Below are 8,701 nucleotides of genomic sequence, written 5' to 3'. Positions count from 1 at the left end.
GCAGTATTACTTGACATAATGAACTAGGGTTGCTTAATTAGCACTTTTATCTAATTATATGACCGTCACCTGAAATTTGGTTCCTAATAAATCAAAAGCGTGTGGACAAATATCAGTCAACAATCACTCATAAATTATGAAAACGTGCAGGCGACACCATTCTAATTATTCTTGTTCGGCGCATTTTAAATTATGACCTAAGTAGACGGTGAAAATTTAATTTGTCCGGCCAACAACAGTATATATCGAATATTTTTAATTATATACAACGTGTTTAATACTAATATTTTTATTAATAATAAATTTAAAAAAAAAACTTTAATCTTTATTAAAGGATGAAATTTCCCGGGAAGACATATGGAAGATATTCTATCTTTTTTTAAGTCAAAAGGAGGAAAAGATACGGTGCGTTTTCATGTTGAATAGTAAGATTAGGAAAATTTGGAAGGAAACCGGAAAAGAGAGTAAACTGATGTGAAATAGTTGTTATTGTTTTCCTCTCCCAAATAGGTAAGAGTCCTACTGACAATGTACATGAGTCTAGAATTGGAAAAAAATACAAGTAATTATTGTGAAATTGTAAATGAGTAAATTATTTTTTATAAAAAAATTTAATAATTTATCCCTCTATATTTTTTAAAATACAACAATTTACCTCCTGTATTTTTAAAAATGCAGGAACTTACCCCTATATTTATCAATATTTTTTTTATATGGGGATAATTTGATCATTTGCAATATCACGGAGGGATAAATTACATGAAACCCGTCTAGATAATATTGATTGGATATATGTGAAAATAAAAAAAATATATTTTTTATCCCGTAATTTAAAATCTGTATACTTTTAGTTCTACAAATTTTAAAAAGGCTCATTTTTTGTTCCTACGGTGAAATGAATCAGTAACCTTGTATACCAAGAATTTTGAACTATTTTTAGTTTGACTATTATGATAATTTTTTACATATAACCCTAGAAGCCGTCGCCCAGAAGTGGCGGGAGATGGAGACGTTGTTACCCTCCACTAAGGTGGGAAACAGTTTAGGTAATCGTCACTGCCCAAAGGTGAGTAGGGCGCGACGCTCTCCTCTACAGAGGCATAGGTGATGGCGCGTCGCCAGCAATTTAAAAATAAAAATAAAAATAATAATTGAATTTTAATTAAAGGTGTTTAAAAGAATTAAGAAAAATAAAAGAAAGTTAAAATATACTGTAAACAAGTTGAGAAATTTGATTTACTTTTTAAAAATTAATAACTAATATAAAAATTATTTAATATTGTTTATAGTAAATAATGCATTGTGAGCAATCCTGACCACATGTCATTACACATAATCGTATGTTTTTATAAGTTGTCTAAAATTCAACAAACTACCTATCATGCGGTTAATTTTCTTCTAATTTTTAGAATCTTGGCGAAAATTGCATGCAAAGGAAATATTTGCAAAAACTTATAATTTTAAAAAAGTGATTTTATAGAAAAAATTGGAAGTTATAGTATAATTAAAAGTGAGTAGTGTTTGTAAGAAAATTAAAAGTAGATAAAAGTTAAATTTGATAGTGTTTGGAGATAAATTACTTCTAGGATAAATTTAGTTGATTAAAAATACTATTTTATCTTTATGTGTTATACGCTAGAAGAATTATAATATTTAACTATGGTTAATAACAAATAGTCTTAGCAAATAGTTACTGATCACGGCCATACAGTGGTTGTTGGCCGTAGTTTTTCTGATGGTGGCTAAAACATTTGTCATGGTTAAATATTTTGACAATAGCTTTTAGCAGTGGCAAATAATTTTTTCATGGTGGAAAAACTAGTTTTTTCCATCGATTTCTTTTAATCGTAGTTAACAGTAGTTATTTCTCATGATTTTTAGCTATAGCCACTAATATTATAGCCAATAGTATTTTTTCATAGTGATACTACTTTTTTGCTTGTTATTTTACTTGTTGTTTGTCACTAAATAATTATTTTTTTCAAAAAAATAATAAATTTCATTTTGATTAGTATATTTTATATTTATTTTTAAAAACTATAAAAATATGTTTAATTTAATAATGCTCCCACTAAGTAGTATAATTATTTATCCATACACAATAACTTGCATAATTGCCAAAAAGATTCATTTCATTAATTAATTAATAACATGTGAACAAAATAATATACTTAGATGATATAGCAAATAAATAATTTTAAAATTTCAATATCAATTTTAAATATATAATTTTAAAAATAAATTAAAAAGAATAAAATTGAATTAAGATTATTAAAATGAGGGTGGAGTAGTTTAAAAATAAAGTTGAATTTATTTATAAAAAAAATTAAATCAACTAGAAGCACCTCCCAATGTGATTCTAACTTTGACCTAAAAATATTTCTTTTAGCCGTTTCAGAAACAAAAATTGATTTTTCAAATACGTCAAAAACTGGCATAAATACCAAACTAAAATTAATATGGAGTAAAATTAAAGGATTAAAAAAATATTTTTTTTTTCGTTTCAGTTGATGATATATACATGAAAAAAGAACAAAAACATGCACAATCCTAACTGACCTAAGCGGTTGGTAAAAGTGACAGCACCTGCGTTGTGTGCGAGTCACGGGCGCCGTCGACGGCGATCCCTCTTAAATATGAATACGGCTCGTCACTTTCACAATAAGCAGCGCCCCTGGCCCACTCTTCTCCACCGCCCCTGTTCACCACTGCACATGCACGTAGAATTAAGACACAGCTCTTATATATCACTCACTCTCCCACGCTGCAACTAATATTAATGATATAATTATATATACATATATTAAAGAACTAACTACATTTGCTGCAGTAGTGCATGTGGTTAACTTTGTTAATTTGTTGAGTGACTTATCATATTGAGTTTTCAATAATTTTAACATTATTAGATATTATTAAATCAATAATTTTAAAAGTAATTATTAAAAAAGAATGAAGAGAGTGTAATAGAACCTAGCTAGGAGTCATAGTAATTGATTAATCAGCATTAATAAGTATTCTACTATATCCTTGAAAAATTAAAATAAAAACAACGGTTAATTACATCGACACCATCTGAAGTTAGGTCAAATTATAAAAATACCCCTTAACTTTTGCAAAATTATAGCTATACTCATGAAGGGTATTGCTATAATATTTTTAAAGTGGTATCTGTGTAAGTTAAACATTCGAATATAGGGTATAATTTTATTTACAATTATAATTTTAGGGGGTGTCAACGCAATTTACCCTAAAAAGAAAAAAGAAGTACACAATTACTAGGAACACATAGTATGTTTTGTTAGTTGGGAATACTTTGTTTAATTAGTAAGATTAGGTTTTTCAACGACAAAAGAATTATGAGTTCAAGTCCCAATAATCCAAGTGTTGATCGATTTTTTATTGTAGTTTTTATTATATATTAAAAAATGATGTACTAAATCATCTTTATAGAAATATCTATATATATGTATATATGATGAGGTCTACTTAAGAGTTCTGTATTTGTATATTCTTCCGTAAAAATACTTTAATTTGATTATTAATTTTAAATAAAATCGTCACTATAATCCTACAAACACATTAGTATATACATTAATTTAGTCTAATCACCACTCAATCGAGTGTTACATGTTACATATGTTGGCCGTCATACACTTTACACAACAAGGTAAACGTTACATAAAAATTCAAACTCGTAACATTAAAATGAAAATAATACAAATTTACAAAAAAAAAAAAGGGGAAGAATAGTGTAGAAAGGTGGTGCAGATGACGCGTTTACTTAACTCGGACTTTTCGTCCCACACAAAAGCAGGTAAGGTAGCTACCGCGTACCTTTGTGAGGAACAACACATCATATTCATATCCACTGCAACTGATTGCTTGTCCTGGAAGTGTGCTTCCTCTTCTTACTTTTGAAGCTTCCATTCATGAGCCAGCATACGAATATATATATACAACCAAAGAATTTGAATTTCTAATATATTTATCAGGATTTCGTGGTTGGAGCCTACAGGAGTTGTTGCCTAGTCAGGGTCTCAGAAATTTCCGGGAAAAATACACCTCCCCCCCTATCAATATATATCCCCTTTTTCCAGATATTTTGATAGAATAAATAACTTTGATTCGTGATCAGAATAGGTCACTTCAATGGTATTTCAGATGAAGTCAGGTGCTTAAGAAAGAAAAAAGTTGTTAGGCGTGTTGGGAGGTCCTAACTAGCTAAGATCATTCGATCCTTAAATCAGCTTGAAATCGAGAGAAGATATTTAATGTTGTTGGTTGTAATAATTGCGACTTACTATAAATAAAGTGTAAACAATGTATTTACAAGCCTGAATGTATTCGCTTGTTTGGGCTACGTGGAGCAATTAATCCCAAACTTGAATTTTACAGTTCATATTCGGGTCTTGGATCGGAGTTGGGTCCTGAAGCGGGTTGAGTTGTGAAACGTGTGGATCCTCACCCGCATGAAGTAATTTTGCTTTTCAGGGGAGGTCATTTACATCCTCTCCTCAAAAATTATAACATATCCTTATCAAATCGAAAATCATATGCCCAGTCGAGGCACGGTATATTTTTTAAACTATTTAGAGTTTTTACAGAAATACTTAGGCATCGTCTAATTTATTGGATATAATAACCCAAGATTAAATATAGGGTATGATAACTTGGGATCAATTAAATGTTGTTTACTCTATTTGATAAAATATTAGGATAAAAATATTATCATATATCATATGTTTGCAATGTGGATAAGATTAATTTAAAAAGGCGAAACATTTTTATTGATATTTTATTGTATAGTATATATAAATATATCAAATAGTAATTTATAGAAAATGGATAAATATCTTATTTAGTATAAATATATAATTTATATTATACATATATAGAGAGAGAGACAAACAGAAGTGGGGAAATTGAGTGAGAAATTGGTCTTTGTGTCTATTATACTGATGGAATAAGTTGTGGGATAAATCATCCCACCTTATAAGGTGGCATGAATTATCCCATCACATCATATTTTATCATGGACTTGAATTTTATCCCGAATCCATATAAGAAGAAGTAAACATTAATTTAAGCCTTATACGTTATTGATGAATACAATTAGCACAATAGAAAAAATCAAAATTATTTATTATCTGACTAGAAACAATTTATTCTTACCAACTAACTAAAGGGCATTAACAAATTGGGAGACTTAGACATTAAGGGTCGATGGGTAATGTGATGCTAGTCTACCCATCAACTCGAAATTTATACATCTATACTGTATATTAAGGGTGCGCACCTCTTTAGCGTTTCTCTCTTTTTTGGTATATTTTTTAAATATTAACTAATTATTTTATATATAATTTACTAAATAATAATTAAATATTTTATTTTATATAATATTTATAAAAGTCGCACAGATATAAAATGTGCCGCAAATTACTAGTAGTAGTTATATTGTTTTACACATTTTATGTGCTAGCTGCTAAGATAGGAAAAATCTGTCTCCCCTTTATGTGTGCGTGAGTTGAGATCGACAGACTCATGACGCGGACAAGGAATTAGAAAACAAACAAAAAATACAACATGAAAGTTGTACGTAGCACGCAATAGTATATATAGTTCTTGAAATTTAGGCACTTCTATTTAAAATGCTTTTGCAATATATATAAATATATATAATTTTAATTTAAATTAAATTTGATTGAATCTGAATCAATTCGCAAGAGATTGACATAAAAACCGACGCACATGACCATCTATATCTCATGGACACTATCTACCCAATAATTTTGATTTTTAGAGTTTTATTTTTTGAAAATATTATCCGATCTCTCAATTATTAATTTTTTTAAAAAATTATATTAATATTTCTAGATCAATCAGTTTAGAGTTATTAGAACGATGGCGTAATATATTAACGATTTGAAATTTTTGTATAAACAACCCTAACTTAAACAAATTTTTTGTAAAATTATATTTTTAGTCTTATAAGATACTACTTTACGGGATTTTCAAAATGGTCATGAAATTGAGAAATTTTGACATATTTAGTTCTTGCTTTACACAATTTATGGGACTAGATATGTCGATCTTTTTCTAACTTTGGGATCATTTAAAAGTTTCATAAAGTATAAGTCTAAAAATGACGAATTTTCTATCCGAAGAGACTAAAAGTGTAATTTTCACCAATTTTCCAACACTGGAAATTCTGCAAAAATAATGTGGAAAGGGTGTTAAGTAGCTGGGTCCTGCCATCATATATAGACGCCTCTACATGTAGTGTAAGAGGTCAATATCTATGTGTTAGTTTATGTCAGAGCGTAGCTTCCATGCAAATTCCGAGTTGGACATATATACATAACATCGTTGTGGAATTTATGATTAATAACTCAATTCAATGTATACATATTAATTTCATACACATAACGCCTAATTAATTTGATTTAATTGAACTATATAAAGATTATTTCGTTACCTTTGTAAATAAGTATTTATTACCGATATATATATATATATCAAAATTGGTTCAAAGACGTCTGATTATACAAATCGACACGTAAGTTCATCAAAAGAGGTCATTCAGGTCATATCGAATCTAAATATTTGCGCGCTTTTATTTTTTAGACTGCAAACTTCACTTAATTATTTTTATTTAATGTCATTCAGAATTCTCAATATTTTCGATCAACCTTAAGTACTTAAATTTATGGGACGACTAATAAACCGTTTCTACCTTAATTTTTTTTTTTTTTAACCTATTTTAGCAGGAAAAAAAAGAAAGAAAGAAAGAAAAGGTTGTCCCATTTCTTTCAAAACCAATTCATTTTTCTCCTTTGCTTAAATAAGACGAGAACCAATTATTCAGTAAAGAGTACATTCCGAAACTTCCACGAAAATAAGGAACAAAACTGTTGGAATTTGAAATAATGTTTGGATTTGTATTTTGAATTTTTTGTTCTGTGTAGTGGTGATAATAAGAGAAAATTAGATATAAATTAGTGTGTGTTGAAGATTATATGTTTGAATCTATGTCTTGAGGTAATTTAAAATATTTTAAAATAAGTGGCGTAGATTTGATGTTGGAATCTTGGAAGACAAAAAATACTGTTCATTGTCAAATCATATATCTTTTCATATATAAATATTGTATGTTTAATGTTGTGTTTTTGATAGACAATCACTGTTTAATGTAAAATCATGTTTCTTTTATAATCTATTTTTTTTGTTTCTATGTTAAGTTAATAATTTGTCCGAAAGTAATATATTCCTTTATCTTTTTACTAACAACGTCGAGAGTTTATGAAGGTGCTCAGATTTGAGGCCGAGTTAAAATATTTAAACTAAATATATAAAATTATACAATTTTAACATTTTCTGAAATTGGTGGAATGAAAAAGAAAACGGGAAGTCTTCCCACAATTATTGAAATCAGGTTTGACTGAGCGATATTAATCACACAATAAATGTATTATACTTGTAACGTAATCAATTCAATTTTGGTGGGATGAAAATTTATGCTTGGAAATTGATGAGAAATTCATGGGCAGGAAATGCGGATGAGATCATGGCTTAATCTGTGGCACAGGTTAGGGCTTCAAAGGGGTCTGTTGTTTATAGTTTGATCTTCGATTCTTTAGGCGTCGTTTTCTTCTTTACGGGCTGTCGTCTTGGGGAAAAAAGCAACAGGAAAAGAAAGGAACACTAACCGCGTAGTCGGTGCACATGCGCTCACGTGTTACATGGATATAATAATGGGACGGAACATTGGGCCCATATGAGGTGGGCCGACAGCTATAGCTGAATGGTCAAGTCATGGGCCCAGCCCACAAATATTGGACACCTTGATACGGTGCCGGTGTGAACACTTTCCACGGTTCAATAAAATGGGTCTGATAGAGTATCAATGGGCCCACCTTTTCCTAATTCAGATTAACTTCCCTTTAATTTAAAACATTAACTAAGAATTAACCTAATCTTAGGGTGGATATTATCTGTGAGGCTGCAATTAATTAAGGGTTCATTGCTATCCTTATTACTTTGACAAGTGAAATTTTAATATAAAATTACAAAATAAGTTTAGTTATTTTTAGGGATCATTACAATATATTTATATTAGATTTTTAGTCTAATTATACGTAGACTCATTGAAAGTCAAAAAAGTATTTGTAAAATTACCTTTATAAGGATGACGATATACCTCATCAAATTTATTAGAGTGTGAATATGTATAAGCATGATTTGGTAAATATATATATTTGTTTAATTTGCAATAAGTTAATTGGTAGTATATGTAGAAATTTGTTCGATTTTTACTGTTAATATCAACAAATTCTATGTATATTGACTAAAGAGTGGATCTATTTATTAAAAAAAAAATATATACATCAACAAGACTAAATATAATTTTTTAAATCACAAAAATTTATATATAATTAAACCAAATCTCATGAAAAAACAGTGTATTTATCCCTTATTTTTATGTGGCCAACTTGGATACGTATTTGAAATTAATCTCAAATTTTCTATTGGACAAAAAATGACTTATACCATCATATTGCAACTGATTTACTTGACCCTTTTTTCTTCTTGATGAGAAATTCACTTGACATATTTATTTATTTATTTATTATTATTAAAATGCTACTTAAGTGGAATTGAAACCCCACAATCAAGAAATTATGGGTTTAAATTTCACGAACAT

Source organism: Sesamum indicum, linkage group LG11 (genome assembly GCF_026168435.1).
Source record: "Sesamum indicum cultivar Baizhima isolate 11 linkage group LG11, ASM2616843v1, whole genome shotgun sequence".
Taxonomy (NCBI): Eukaryota; Viridiplantae; Streptophyta; class Magnoliopsida; order Lamiales; family Pedaliaceae; genus Sesamum; species Sesamum indicum.
The sequence above is the reverse complement of the archived record's forward strand: the minus strand, read 5'-3'. Positions refer to the sequence as shown.